The 15,726-nt window shown below is 42.0% G+C and overlaps 1 long non-coding RNA gene across 1 annotated transcript; it reads left to right on the top strand.

Annotated features, from left to right (window-relative positions):
- Window positions 1–110: 110 nt before the first annotated feature.
- Window positions 111–15,055, top strand: LOC137990219 (uncharacterized). The gene is made up of 2 exons (XR_011121225.1): window positions 111–7,325; window positions 7,430–15,055. It is a non-coding gene; the product is annotated as an uncharacterized lncRNA (long non-coding RNA).
- Window positions 15,056–15,726: the final 671 nt, after the last annotated feature.

Below are 15,726 nucleotides of genomic sequence, written 5' to 3'. Positions count from 1 at the left end.
AAATATAAGAAAATAATTACAGGAAATCTATAAAGTCAAGAGTTTTACAGGTTACATTATGGTTCGGTCCTTCGTTCCCTTGGCTACGCGGTGTAAGGAGGTGAAGAACGAAGAGATGAACCGACTAGCGTAGCGGATAGTGAGTGAAGGGCGAACAAAGAGAGCCCGAAAGGAACGTACGACGAGCGAAGCGAGCCGTGTGAGCCAAGAGCGACGTGAGTAACGACCGGTGTAACGCTCTTGTCTCACTTCCCTCTCGTCGTGTGTCAGTCGTTCCACTCGTCATTCTTCCTCGTTACACGCCTTCCTTCGGCCTTCGGCCTCAGCCCGCTGCGCGGCGTAGTGACACGGGAATCGAGTGAGAATGACGAACGAGACCCGGGAACGGCAGACACAGCCAGGAAAGGACTTTTATAATCCACAATCTATAATTTATAATTTATATTCATAATTCTAAGTTAAAAGCATCACCATAAGATCTCAAATTAATAAGAAGTTAAATGAAATATAATATGAGATATAATTATAAGGTTATTAACAGAATACAAATAAACATTAGAAAATAGATGATATGCCTTTCGTAATTCTATTATTTATTTCTTTGAAAGGCATGGAAGCAGAGACCCGTGGATCATTGGAAACGGCTGCATCTGGTAATTATTACATTCAAGATTTTTACCTTTAGGATATGAGGTTCCAGGGTTCCAGTTTTATCCGGTTCACTTCCTTGGCTTGTCGTCTCATTTCATTCATCCACTCGTCTTACAGTCCCCTGCGGGTTAAACAGTGAATGAATGATAGGCGAAGAGACAGACCAAGAGTGACGAAGGACCCGCCGGTCTGGCTCTCGGTTCGTATCGTTCATGTCGCCTTCGCTCCTCATTCACTCGTTACTCACCTCTCCTTACCCGTCGGAGACCCGTGGGCCCGCGGAGCGGGAGGCCTTCGGCCGGCCCACGGGGATGAACGACGGGAGTGAGTAACGAGAGACACGAAGGAAGCGACAACCTTAGACTCGTAACAGCCACAACCTCAGATCTTCTTCAAATTCTGCTCTTTGTCTCATTTACTTCCGGTCGAGTCTCGTTCCCTTCGCGCTACGCTTGTCGGTCACTCACTCAACCTACAGATTAAATGATAATCAAGATAAAGAGTGAATTATCTGTAGGTTATATGAGGTTAAAAGATATAAGATAATATGCTTAATAGAATTCTCATTCATCATTTGAACTTCTTTTAACTTCAAATTAAGCATTAAAGTGAGGATTTTGTAGGTTAACTTCATATATTAAGACTACACCAGATATAACTTTTATAAATATTAGATTCCTGAGTACTTGGTTTGGTCCAACCTTTGATTCACGACATGCAAGGGATCCTGGGTTCTCCGCTCTTGGTCACTACGTTCCCTTCGTACCGTGAAGCGCTCACCGCTACGCGCTTCGCTCCCGCCTACGGCGTGTAGTGAGTGAGAGTAGCGAAGGAATGAGCGCCGGTAAAGGGAGCCAAGGAAGAAGGGAACCAAAGGAACCGAGTGAAAGACCGTGAATAGGAAACTAATGGACCCGAGTAACCTATCTTAAAGGCAAGGGAAGTTCAACCTTTGATTCACCTTCTCCCTTCATTCATGCTCAGAGATTATTATTAAGGATATATCTTACTAGTTATCTTTATTATAAGTTACAACAGTTTATTATGTAGATATATCCTTAATAATATAATATCTCTGAGAGGATTCAAGTACAAATAAATAATAAGTTAACTGTATCTTAGTCATTATTATTAACTTATTATTTATCACTCAGCTTATGATTATATCTTTTATTAAGGAATCATAAGCTGAGAGGATATCACTTCATATATAATAATAAAATTCATATTATTTGGGTTTATGGGGTGAATTTTATTATTATCTATTATGAAGTGAAAAGAGACCCATAAAATCCATAATAAAATCCACCATTCATAAGTTCCTTTCCCTGGGTTCTTGGTTGGTCTGTCATGTCTGGTCCGCTCTCATCACTTCCAAGCCTTTCAATCATCAACAGTGGTCACAGGATGGGAAGCGAGTGAAAGGAGCGGACCAGACCAGACCACGGGTGATGATGACAGGCGAAGGAAGGGCCCGCACCACGGCGATCTCGGCTCATTCCTCCTCACGTCATACTCGCCTCTTTCGCCGCGCAGCGGGCCGAGCCCTTCGGGCGAGGGGAGGAGTGTAACGTAGGGGAACGACGACACGAGACTAAGGGTGAAGGGACGGTAGCGGCAAGGAAGGGATCGGTAGGGAAAGAGACGGCGTGGAGAGAGGAAGAGCGGCGTCTATCTCGTGGCCTCTGTTGTCTCCGGTACCCTCCGCCTTCTCTCGGCTCACTCATGATCGCCACTCTCTCCATACGCCCCGCAGGGGGAAGCGGAGCGTAGCGTAGCGGTCACACGCGTAGCGGGTGAGCCCCCGGCCGGTTCCCGCCGCGGGGCGGAAGGCAGGGGGTTAGGCGATGAAAAGAGCCGTACGACGAGGGATGCGACACGAAGTGAGAAGCGGAGACACCAGACGAAGCGCCCTCATGTCGCATCCCTCACTCACTCCATACGTCGTGAGGCGTAGCCGAACCCCGAAGGGACTGAGGAACGAAGGACCGGAGGGACGGGCTCGCTACACTGGCATCCGACGTTAGGAGGTTAATGGCGTGAGTGAAGCGAGCCCGTAGAGAGGCAAAGGAAGGTGAAACGAACCGAAGGAGAGATGAACCGACCGCCTCTCGGCTCGCTACGCCTGCTCCGTGGTCTCTGTTCCCACCGTTCACCTTGTCGTCTCGTCGGTCTGTCGTCTCTTCGGTCACTCCCTACGGTCGGTTCCCTACGTTCCTCCATCCCGTCGGAGACGAGTGAACGGAGTGAACGAGACCGTAGCGTAGCGGAGGTTGGAGGACGCGATGGACCGTGTAACGTGACAAGCGGCCGACCCTCTTCACCTTACCATTTCCAGTTACCTCCGACCCGGGATCCCTTGACTGGTACCTTCACCCTCAGATCATAAGCCGTACGGTCACTGTCCTTCTCCTCGTTCCACTCGTCACGCGCCGACCGAAGGGAGGTCGATCGCGTAGCGAGTAAAGGGAACGAGTAAGGACGAAGGACGAATGAGTGACCGTACGAGGGTAGCGATCGGACTGGGTTCTAATGGCTGTGAGTGCCCGATGGAAAGACTGTGACTGAGGTTGGATCGTTAGGCTTCGCATGTCCCTTCCTGGTAATCCTTAATAAACAGCTACAGACACTATTACTTTTATTATTTATTTTAGTATTTATCTGTAGCTGTTTATTATTAAGGATATAAGAACCCGAGTACTTGATTTCATGACATTAAGTTCATAATTACTTTTATAGTGTAATCCTTAATAAGTACTCGGGTTCTAGACTTACATTAACAGTATCTTAGTCATAGGAATCAACATCATAATAAGTTCATTGATTAAGGATTCTAGTACCAGGATGTTGATTCCTAATAATCAAGACTAAGATGTACATGGAAATCCTTATGTAACAGCTACAGAAGAAGTCATTATTAAAGAAATATTATTCACTACAAAAGAAATCTTTAATAAAAGGATTTCAGTACATGAGTTCTTTAAGGTCCAAGACAATAAGATGTAGAATCCTTAATGTAAGGTCATTGTCTATAGCTGTTGATTTTATTATAATATGTATTTGGTTACAGGAATCAACAGCTACAGAACTTGACATATAAAGAAATAAATAATAAATCTATATGTAGTGTATTTCATTCTGTAAGTCTAAGGCTGTTACTGATGTAGAATCCTTAATCTATAGCTTATGATCTTAAACAACAGGAAGTAACAGCCTAGAACCCGGATTATTGACATTAGAACAGCCTATGTAACCTATCCTTAATCAACATTTACAACCTTAGACTTATATTTCATGACATTAAAGCTTAGGACCTTGTTTATTATCCTTATATGAAGTCTATTCACTAAGCTGTTCATTATTAAGGATTTCTTGGCCTGTAGCTTGAGTACATAAACAACAGCTTAGTGAATGAGTACTTGATTCCTTAATCTCAGTACATTTTTAGTATAATATAAGTCCTTAGGAATCAAGTACTCGGGAATGTTTAATCCTTAATAATAGTCTATTCACTAAGCTGTATTTCATTAAGGATTTCACAGCCAGGTAAAGTAATACATAATAAACAGCTTAGTGAAGAATAATAATTAATAATAAACATTCAAGTACTAGTGTCTGTAAGTCTAGTAAGTCAAGCCACAGATATAGAAATCTAGATTATTAACCTCAAGCATTAGTAACAGCCACATCATCTTATTATTTATTTGCATCTTATTTTCATTCACTCACTAATAATAAATAATAAGATGATGAATGAGACTAAAAGATAGATTCCTTAGTCACAGTTTATGATTGAAAATGAAATGCATTAGAAGATAGAATGCTTGACAGGTAACTAACGACTTGAGATCTTAGACTGGAAAAAACCTATCCTAAAGACAAATAAATGATGAAGAATGAGGTGGATTTTTATATCTCTTTTCATATCTCTTTACACTTAAAATCCACCTCATTCTCCGGCTCATATCATTAACCGCCTCTCGGCACGTGAGGGGATGACAAAGGAAGAGCCGAACGATGGAGGCGGTTAATGGGCCCGGTTCCGGCGAGGCCGCCGAAGGGCCGCGGTGATGATGATACGCGCCGCAGGCACCGGTGAGAGGAACGACCGTAGGGAGTGACCACGAGCCGGGCCCACCGCCGGCGGTTCGCGAACGGAGTGAGAAAGACGGTGGAGTGAAGGGTGGGGTGTAGGGTGAGGGGAGCGGAGCTGGGCGAAGCGTGGAGAGGGGAGTGAGGCACGAACGGGGGTGAAGGTGGTTAGGAGGGGCGACTAAGCACCGGGGAAACGAGTGGAGAAACCGAGGCACGAGGGGCGTAACGAGCGGGGTGGGGAGCCGAAGGCGTGGGAAGGGAACGGAGCGAAGCGGGAGGCCGCGAGTCGGACGCGTAAAGGGACCGAAGGGACCGCCCGGTGTCTCTCTGTCTACGCCCCGCAGGGGGCTCCGACGCGGAGCGGAAGGAGGGATGAGCGTAGCGAGAACCGACGGAGCGTAGTGAGGAGACACCGGGCCGGTTCCGCCTCGGGGCGAAGGCCGCGGGCAGCGAGCGGAGAAACGGTGAGCGTAGGGAGCCGGGCGTAGCGTCCCGCGTCTCTCACGGATCGGTGCCGAAGGCGAGTGAAGGGAACCGAGAGCGAGTAACGGCACCGAGAGAGACGCGGAGAGAGACACGCCACTCGCCCGGCCCGGTTCCCGGCCCGAAGGGACGGAAGGGCCGTGAAGAGAGTGAAGTGGACGAAGGCAGGGCGAGACACGAGCCCAACAGAGGCCACGGAACGGCCGCGAGTCGGACGCGTAGAGGGACAAGGGAAGGACCGAAGGAACGACCCGCGGACCGATCGTACGGCCCTTATCACTTACCCGCCGGAGGCGCCCGCAGGGCGAGGAACGAAGCCCGAAGGGTCCGACGAGCCGTGGAACGGCGGGCGAACCGGATAAGGAACGAGACGGGAGCCAGACGGTCCACGGGTCGGAGGGATAGATGAAGAATGAAGGTAAAATGCTATTTGAAAATCTCTTATTAATCTCTTTTCTTTTATTAACAGCATTTTACCTTCAGTCTAAGATGTAGAATCCTTATATTTAAATCTTCTTTTGTAGTGATTAAGGATTCTACATCATTAAGGATATAACTACTAGAAATGAAGTCCTTATGATAAGAACTCAAGTAGTTATATCCTTAATAAGTAACATATGTAATAGAATCCTTAATGGAAAGTCTAAGATGTAAGGACATTAAGGATTCTAGTACATTATATCCTTATAAAAGACATCACTACATAATAAGTACTAGAATCCTTACATAATGAACTTATTACTGTTACATTTCTAGTAATTTATATCTTTAATAATAAGTTCATTATGTGTGACATTAAGGATTATTATAAAGGACCTTAAAGATATAAATAATAATATAATCCTTAATGTCACTCTACTCAGAGAATAATAAGTTAACTATTTCTCTGAGTAGAAGGATATCACTTCATATTAGTTTATTTTATTATTTATCTCTATTTTAGTGTAATATGAAGTGATATCCGAGATATAGCATTTATTATTATATATCTTTATTTCTTTATCTATTCTTTTAACTCAATAATAATAAATGCTATATCTCTTTAAACATTATATTATTAAGGACATCATTTCTGGTATCTTATTATGATGTCCTTAATATAAGAGATAAGATATAACAGCCATAGTCACAGGAATGAAGTCACTTAATAATTATTACTATGGCTGTTATTAGTTATCTTATCTCTTACGTTCATTAAGGAATCAAGTACATTATAGATTTATCTTCACTACATGGTGTACTTGATTCCTTATAAACAGCATATTAATAAATGAATAATATAGAAGTAAAAGAATAGAATATTAATATGCTGTTTATCCCTTATTAAGACAACTATTTATTTACAGTAATAAGAAATCAAGTAATAATAAATAAATAGTTGTCCTAAGAGATAAGATATAATGTCACTTAAGGGATTTATTATGTTATATCTTATCTCTTAGAGGAATCAAGTGACTTCATAACAGGAATTCTAGCTATAGTCACTTGATTCCTATTCATAAGTAATACATTAAGGATATAATTTACTAGAGATTATTATTATATCCTTAATGTTTATTATTACTTATGAATAAGATACAGCTACAGATATTATATTTATTACTTATTACTTATTACTTTTATATCTGTAGCTGTATCTTTATGTTAATTATTATATATTATTAAGGACATCATTATAATAATAAGTACTTGAATAATGATGTCCTTATATATAAAGAAACAGAGATATAAACAGCTACAGAAATAAAAGATCCCTTATCTGTAGCTGTTTATAAGGATTATTATGTACATATATCTCTTTTTACATAATAATCCTTACATATGTTACTAAATAAATGGTTTTAAGAGATATTTAGTAACATATGTATAATGTAATCCTTAATCACTTATATATTACTTATATTAAGGATTACATTATGGATATCACTTCATATTATTATCTATTTCTTATCTTATATATGAAGTGATATCCTATATGTAAGTCTTTCATTAATAAGTACTTGAATGATAAGGAATGAAAGACTTACATATAAGACTTAATAATAAACAAAAGAGATTACATATGGTTTATTATTAAGTCTTAGGAAGTGATTAAGGTGATAATAAAGATAAAGTAATAAAAGAATAGCGTATCACCTTAATCACTTCCTTCCACTCAGAGATAAGAAGTAATATAAGATCTCTGAGTGGGATTATTAAGGATATATATTACATATGGTTTCTTAAGATTAATAATTCATATATATCCTTAATAATCTCTCAGATAAAGATTTAATATGTATTAAGGATATAATCTTTATCTGAGGACATATGTTACTAAATAAAGGACTATCTTAAAGGGATTTAGTAACATATGTTTATTATTAAGGAATTATTACTGTAGCTTGAATCCTAATATTAACTCAGCTACAGTAATAATTACCTTAAAGATATAATTATAAGGAACCAAGTACAGCTTATGTAGATAAATAATGACTTTAAGATAAGGATTCTAGTACTTGGTTCCTTATATTCAAGTACAAATAAATTATGAAATATAAGGTTATTATCTTCTATCTAATGGTATTTCATAATTTATTTATTATCTGTTGGCTTCGGTCGTTCATCGTCAGGCTCTTCACTTCCCTACGCCATGCCTCCGGCCGTCCTTCACTCACTACGGTCGTTCCTTCCGGTCCTCGTCTCTCTCGTTTCACTCTCGTTCCTCGGTCCGTCCGTCACTCACTCCGTTCCCTCGGACGTGCCTGCGGCGCGAGGAGATGAGTGAAGGACCGAGGGACGTAACGAGAGAGACTGAGGGCCGGGGATGGTGGCGGGAAAGGTCGGTTCGGTCTCTCTTTGCTCGCTCTTCACCTTCCTTTCCCTTCACCATCGTCCCTCCGGCCCGTCTCTCCACTCTCTCCCGCTCCGCGTCCGATCGCTACGCGACGTGCCTACGGCGTGTACGGAGTGAGGAAAGAACCGGAGGATACGGAGGTGAATGACGAACGGAGGGACGGGCGGACGCTATCAATCTTATCGTCGTCTTTTTCAGTTCCTTTATGATAGCGTCCTTCGTCCACCCCTCGTAACCCGTACCGTTCGGCTCTCGTCTCTCTACGTTCACCCGTTCGCCTTACGGTCCGTGTCCCTCGGGACCGCCCTTCGGGCGAGGAACGGTAGGGGAACGGGGATAAGAACTCAAGTACATGGTTCCTATTATGAAAGATTACTTGTACTTGAGTTCTTATCATACAGACTTACATTAACAACCCATGTAATCCTCTCCTAACCGCGTAGCGGCGAGTGAAACGAGTAGCAAACGAGTGACGAATGGAATGGGTTGTGACGAGAGAAGAACCTGACAAACGAATCATAATGGAACTGGAAATGGAACCTAACGAGATGGACTGCGTCACCTTACGGCTTCTTTCATTTACAGATATCATATGAAATATAATGGTTGAGACTGTAAAATAGATGAAGGTAAAAGGCGGTTATTAATAGGAACTTTCTACCTTAGGATTTATTTTATAATGTCATGAGGTTAACTTCTAATATATTTCATATGCTACTTGACTGGCCGAACCTAACCTTAGACTGATGATGAGCCTAGAGACAGCAGTGAAGAAAGGAGTGAATCATAAGGCATCGGTTACCAAATCCTTCTTTTCTGAGGTGTTTTAAGGGATTTTGTAGACATTATATCTTTTAAACTCAGAATTTAAGCATAATTTGTATTTTATTTATCTTTATCTTATTTTCAATGGTATTTTATTTTATCTTTGGAAGGGAAACGGATATTGAAAATAAGATAATTGATAATAAAAGCAAGAAAGAAATATGATAAATGAATTAAGGAAATGCTATTATTAATGTTGAATCACCTTTCATCTCTTGGTTTTACAGCATCTTGTCATTCATCCTAAAGCTGGAACCGGAGATCATTTACTCAAGTTCCTTCTGTCTTAGGTTAGTTTCTTATGCTTTAACTTCATTTGCATTCTATTTTCTATTATCTTGACTGCTTTCATCTTATTATTGAGTTTTCTTTGAGATTTCTTAGGTTGGTCGTTCTTGGCATCGGAACCCAAAGGAAGGTTGAGCTTGAAAGATATCATATAAAAATCTTAATGTCTAATAAATATAAAATCATAAACCATTAGAAACCAGATAATAATGTAACAGAAAGATTTCAAAGATAAAAGCATATAAAATACCATTAGATATAAAATAAATGAAATGTTCATGAAGTTACAGCTCCTGGCCTTTAGGAACCTTAGGAACCCGCCTCTCGCTGCTTACGGTCTCACTCTTCGTCGGTCACTCGTTTCACTGGTTTCCTCCTCATGTTCGCGACCGAAGGGAGTCGGCGGACGCGTAGCGGAGTGGAGCGGAAGACAGACGACCAAAGGGAGCCGTGTACAGTGACAACCGAGGGATCGAGGGTTAAGCGAGAGAGTGAGGCGTGAGCGGACAGACAAACGAAGGAAGAAGGGAATGTGGCGAGTCTGTCTGTCGCTCACCGCCTCAACCAACCTCCCAACCCAACCCTTTCTCACCCATATCCTCCTCCCTCCGTACACGCCGTGGGCCCCGAAGGGACCGCGTAGCGGGTGGCCACGGCGTGAGGAGGAGGATATGAGACACGAGGGCTCCGCCGGTTAAGGGATCCATCGAGAGGCGGAGCCCGTAGAGACCGCGGGTCGTGTCGCCACTCCTTACGACCCGCCCCACCGTTCCTCGTCTCGTTCACTCGGTTCTTCGCTCCTTACGTTCGCTCTCACCTCGTTTCACTCGTCTCCGGAACGGAACCCGAAGGGAGTAGTGAAGGGACGAGAGGAACGAGACTAACGAGACGAGAGAGTGAAACTGTGACTAGAGGAAGGCAGCTGAGTCAATAGAACCGAGCCTTGTGACCGTAATCCTCTTTCACCTCGTGTCCGCTACGCTTCGCTCGGTTCATAGTCTTACTGTCACTTACCTCGCTCCACTCTCGGTCATTCCCTACGGTCATTCCCTTACGGTCCTTCCGTCGCGTATGGAGAGTGAATGAGGGAATGTTGAGAGCGAATGAACGGTTGAAACGGTGGAGTGAATCATAGACTTGGAAGCGGCTTAAACATTAGATGAAGAATAAAGTGATGAAAAGCCGTGTAACCGATATCATTCTCAATAATTTATGATTGGTATTTTTCATATCTCTTTTGACTTAAAATGCTATATCTTTAGGAACTCAGCTATTAATCTAATATTTATTATCTGTGGTCGCCTCTTGTCGTTACACTCCTTTCAACCGGCTCCTGTTCGGCTACGCCTCACGTGCCTTCGGCGACTATAGGAGACGAGAGGCGTAATGAGTGGTGAAGAGCAGGAAACACCAGCCTTTGATCCAACCGACATGATAACCTTCATCCTAGTGTTCCCATGCTGTTTGAAAGGATAAGGTACCAACCAAGGTGCTGTAACTATAAAAGAATCTTGATAGGTTAGGAAAGGACCTGGCATCATATGGTCTTACAGCTTCATCCTAGAATTATAAAAAATATTACAATTATCTATTTTCATTTATCTATCTTCTAATGCCTAACTTTTAAAAGAATCTCGTATCATCCTTGCCTTTACAGCTACAGAACCATGATCTTGACCATTAGGAAAGACTTACATAATAGACTTAGAATAAGGATTTCCAAGTACTTGATAACAGAATAAATAAATAGTAATATGACATCTGTTACTCCTTACATATTGACTTCCTGCTTTAAAGATCCATACATAAGCTGTTCTTTTATTAGGAACCATGTACTTGATAATAAATAATAAACAGCTTAGAGAACTTATGTTTAAGACAGCTTATGATTAAGGATCCTACAGCTTCAAGTACTTCAAATTAAGGATATATAAGTCAATAATGTACTTGATTAAGGATACTAGTAATGATTTCCTTATGTAACAGCTTATGATAAAGGATTTTAAGGATATAATAATAAGTAATAGATTCCTAATGGTGAAGATCATAAGCTGTTAATAATGAAGATCATAAGAAGTGATTTTTATAAGGATTACATTGGTAGCGTCCTTCCTGAGATGGAAATCTTCATTCACAACATCATATCCTAAACAAATCAAAGGTTAATTGACTTCCTGTCTCAGCTTATGGCCGTGATGATAACGGGGAACCTCAGAAACCAGTGAAAATAGATAATAAATGAAAAGTTCCTAAAGATATAGCTTCATAATTGGTTGAAACTGGTGATTAAATGCTAAGCCTGTCGGTTCCCGATATCCTAGCCGCTTATGGCCGTGAGTTCAAGGAAGACTCAACCATAGGACCTTATATCTTTTAAACTCCTTTCACTGGTATTATATTCCTAATCTATCTTCAGGCTTAGTGATTACTTCCTGAGAATTCATATGCTTATGATGATAAATAATAAACTGAAGAAGAGAGAATGAAGATAGACCAAATAAAAGACTTATCATAAATTATATTTCTAGGGGTCTATCTTCATTCTAGGATTAGAAATAAATAATAAATAATAATAAGAGAAAAAGTAAAATGAAATGCAAATGAAGAAGGAACTTGACTGGGCTCTGAGGATTCTTTTGGTCATCATTTAAAAGTTCCTTCATCATTCCATTTCCTGTAATCATAATCTTATTTTCATAAATCTAGTGCTTATGTTGGTTGTGTCTTGGCTCGGAGTGAATCTTGGATGTGATAACCGGCTCAGGCTCACCATTTCCAACCTTATCCGGCCTTTCTCCATCTCATTCCATTCGTCTCCGAAGGCCGTAGGCCGGAGGTTGGAGCACGGTGAGAGGGTGAAACACACGAGCCGGGCGACTAGAAAGGAGTGAAGCGAGTGAAGACACGAAGCCCGAACCATCGAGACGCAGGCCGGATAAGGACTTTCATTCTCCCATCCTGGCTGTTACCATTGTGACCCAACAGATTAACTCCTAGAGACAGAAGGGAAACAAGTGATGAACCGAAGTGACCGCCTGTCTCTCTCCCTCGGGTCACGTTCTTCACTCGCTTCACCGCTCTCTTCGTCTCTCTGCCTTCGGCCTCGTTCCGTGATCGCGTAGCGCTCGGTCTCCGCCCTCACTCCCGCCTGCGGCGCGAATGTAATGAGAGGGAAAGGTGGTGAGTGAGAAGGAGACCGCCCCACGGGACACAAATAATCCAGCATTTTCCTCTTTCATTCATTTATTATTTGTGTCCCGTCCCTTCCGCCCACCATCAATCTCCGCGGCTTCTCGTCTCGTTACACTCACCTTACAGCCGCTTCTTTTAAGTCATGAGATTGATGGTGTACGAAAGGAAAAAGGAAAGGTTAACCGCTATCATATCCCTCACACCTTTCCCGCTCCTTGGGCTTCTTCCGTCGTATGCCGTTCACTCGTCCCTCATTCACGGAAGGAGTGAGGGAGCGTAGTGAGTGAGCGACAGACGCGGAGACCGGAGGGTGAGGGCGTCCGCGGTCCCTTTATTCGCCCTCACCCGGGGCCCCGTGGGCCGTCTCTTCACTCGTTCATCCTTCTCTCGTTACGATCCGCCCCGTAGGGGCCCCGAAGGGAAGGAGGAACCGAAGGTGACGGATGAACGAGGGACCAAGGGGCGGGAGTAACGGGGGAATGGAAATGGTCATGATCGGCCTTTGTCTCTCGGCTCACGCCTCACGCCTTCGGCCTTTCATTAAGAACATTTCCATTCCTTTTTGGACGTGAGAAACCGACCCGAGGGAGACACGACCGAGGACACCGAGGACTCACAGCCAAGGAGATGAACCGTACCAGACCGTAGGGACAATAAGAACCAAGAATTAGTAAAAAATATTAAATCTAATGTATAATTTATTGGCATTTAATGTAAGTTCTAATAGTAAATAATAATAAAAGACTAGAAAGATAAATAACCATAAGATTTCAATTAAATGCCAATAAAAAAGTCCACAATTATAAAATATATGAATTTCCAATATTCTATTATCTACACAATTTCTATAATATTGGAAATTCTTATATTTGGACTGGTCGTGTCCTTGTCACCGCCCTTCGTCTCGTTACACTTCCCTTCGGTCGTTACTCGTTTCACTCGGGGTTCGTTTCACTCACGACGTAAGGAGTGGTTGAGCGTAGGACAAAGGCCGAAGCGAACAGGAGCAGTGAAACGAGACCCGAGACAATAAGAGAAAGTCATGAGAGTGAAAGGCGGTTAACACAAGACCAAGAATTCAAGTGAAAGATAATAACCTTCTTTCATATGGTTAACCGCCTATCAAGACAGCTTTTTATAATTAGAATATAATAATCCCTTCCAGAGAAGATAGAAATAATATTTGAGATAAAAGTAATAAGCTGTCAGGTTCACAAGTAGCATTCTCACTCAGGTACAAAGGCAGTTAAAGTAAGACCGGAGGAACCTGACAGATTAACCGAGAGATACCAGGGAAAGAGATTTAACCTCATAAAATAACTCATGACTGATGCTTAAACATATGAACCAATAATTATATCTTAAAGTCATGAGTTAATAATAGATAATAAGCGGCTAGGATAAGGATATTATATTTGTAGCTATAATTCTTTCTGTTGGTTTGTGACTGATAACGGAACCCTTAGGATATAGATTTTACATTAAATATAATTCATAAGTTATAGCTTCCTGAGGTGAGACAAGGTTGGTACTCGATGCCTTAAGAAATATCATATGGATCCTAAGGTTATATCTTCTTAATGGCATGTGAATCAAGGTTATCTGCTTCTTGGCTTGTCACGTCACCAGGATTACACCTATCAAATGAAACAGGATATGGAAGGTTAAAAGCCGTTAGGCAGCGGATACAAGGTTATACCAACATGAAATTCACTTGAAAATAGATAATAAATGAAAAATCTTTAATGAGTACCAGGATATGGAAGCTATATCTTTTGACTTATAAACATTTAATTCTCTATCCTAACAGCCAATTAACCTTCATTCATGATAAGTTCTGTACCAGTTACCGTAGGACATGAAAAACCAACTGGAGATCTAACGGCTTATCACCTTAGGCATTACATTTTACATTTCCTTACAGCTACAACAGCCTTGGGACTCAAGAAGAAACTAACCTAAAGGAACATTAGAATTATGAATTTATGACTTTAAAATCCTCCTCATTCCGCTCGTTTCTTCTCTGGTGTCCCTCGTCTAGTCGGTTCCACGGTCCGCCTTACGCTCCTCTCCGTTACACTTCTCTCCGCGAGGCGTCCCGTGTCTCCGACCGGCTCCGCCGAGGGACGATGAGAGGAGTGGAGTGTGGTGAGGAGCGGAGAGACATGACGACAAGACGAGGAGCTGTGTACCGGTGATCGTAAGTTGAATCGGGAACCTGAGGCTCATTCTCAAGGCAAGAGGCGACAGAAGATGAGACCGGAGATCATTTACTCGTGTCCTTCGTGCTTCCGGTTCGGTCTTCGTCTGTTTCACTCCGTTTCACGCCTCATCCCTCACCTACAGATAATAAATTTAAGGTGTTACACGGTTGTAGCTGGAGAACCTGATGTAGTGACAAGTGATGTGACAATAAGACTATGAATCCTGGAACTTGGAACCCGAGATCATATTGTCGTTACGGGGAACCCAGGGAGTTGGAACATTAGAAAAGGAAAGTTGGCCATTCATAAGCTGAGTTCCACGCCCTTCGGGCTCACATTAAGGATAGAAGGATAAAAGTCTTATTGTCTCATCTCATTCCTCATATTATTATACATTAAATGACAAGGAATTTAAGATCAAAGAGATATAAAATGTATAATAATATGAGGTGTAAATGAGATTATGAAAGTAAATAGCTGTCATACCTACGCTCACTCATTACCCCACGGAGTGGCGCGTGAGCGTAGCGAGCGTAGCGAGTAGCGAACCGAGGGACGACCGGTGACAACAGAGGACCGAGGGCCCGGGGCCGTAGGGAATGGAGCGGATTAAATGAATTATAATAGAAAAATTATCCACTTCCATCCCTCTTACGGTCACAATATTAATCCGCTCCATTCGGCTCCGCCTCAACCGTTCCTTACTCCTCACTCCGTTCGGTACGGGCCCTCCGTGGTCCCTTCGGGCCCGTAACGTAAGGAGTGGTGAGGTGACAGAGGAACCGAACCGAGTGTAACGGAGAAGAAGGAACCAAGCTATAGTAATCTTAGTCATACAGATCATTGCCAGTCAAAGTAATCCTAATAAAATACATTCACTAGATAAACTGTTTCTAATGCTGTATTTGTATGTTATGTCCTTAATGGTCTTTATCATAAGTAATAGATTAAGAATTCAAGTACTATGGCTGGAGGTTCCTTACGGTCACTATCACTTATAAACATATTATATCCTTATATCTTTATGAATTCAAGTACAAAAGAAGTCTTAGAAGTGATTATTTAGTAACATTAAGGATATAAGGATATAATATGTATAAAATAGACTGTTACTAATGTAGTGTCTTTTAATCTAGAATTCTATTCCTGTAG

Source organism: Montipora foliosa, unplaced genomic scaffold (assembly GCF_036669935.1).
Source record: "Montipora foliosa isolate CH-2021 unplaced genomic scaffold, ASM3666993v2 scaffold_73, whole genome shotgun sequence".
NCBI lineage: Eukaryota > Metazoa > Cnidaria > Anthozoa > Scleractinia > Acroporidae > Montipora > Montipora foliosa.
The sequence above is the reverse complement of the archived record's forward strand: the minus strand, read 5'-3'. Positions and strand labels throughout refer to the sequence as shown.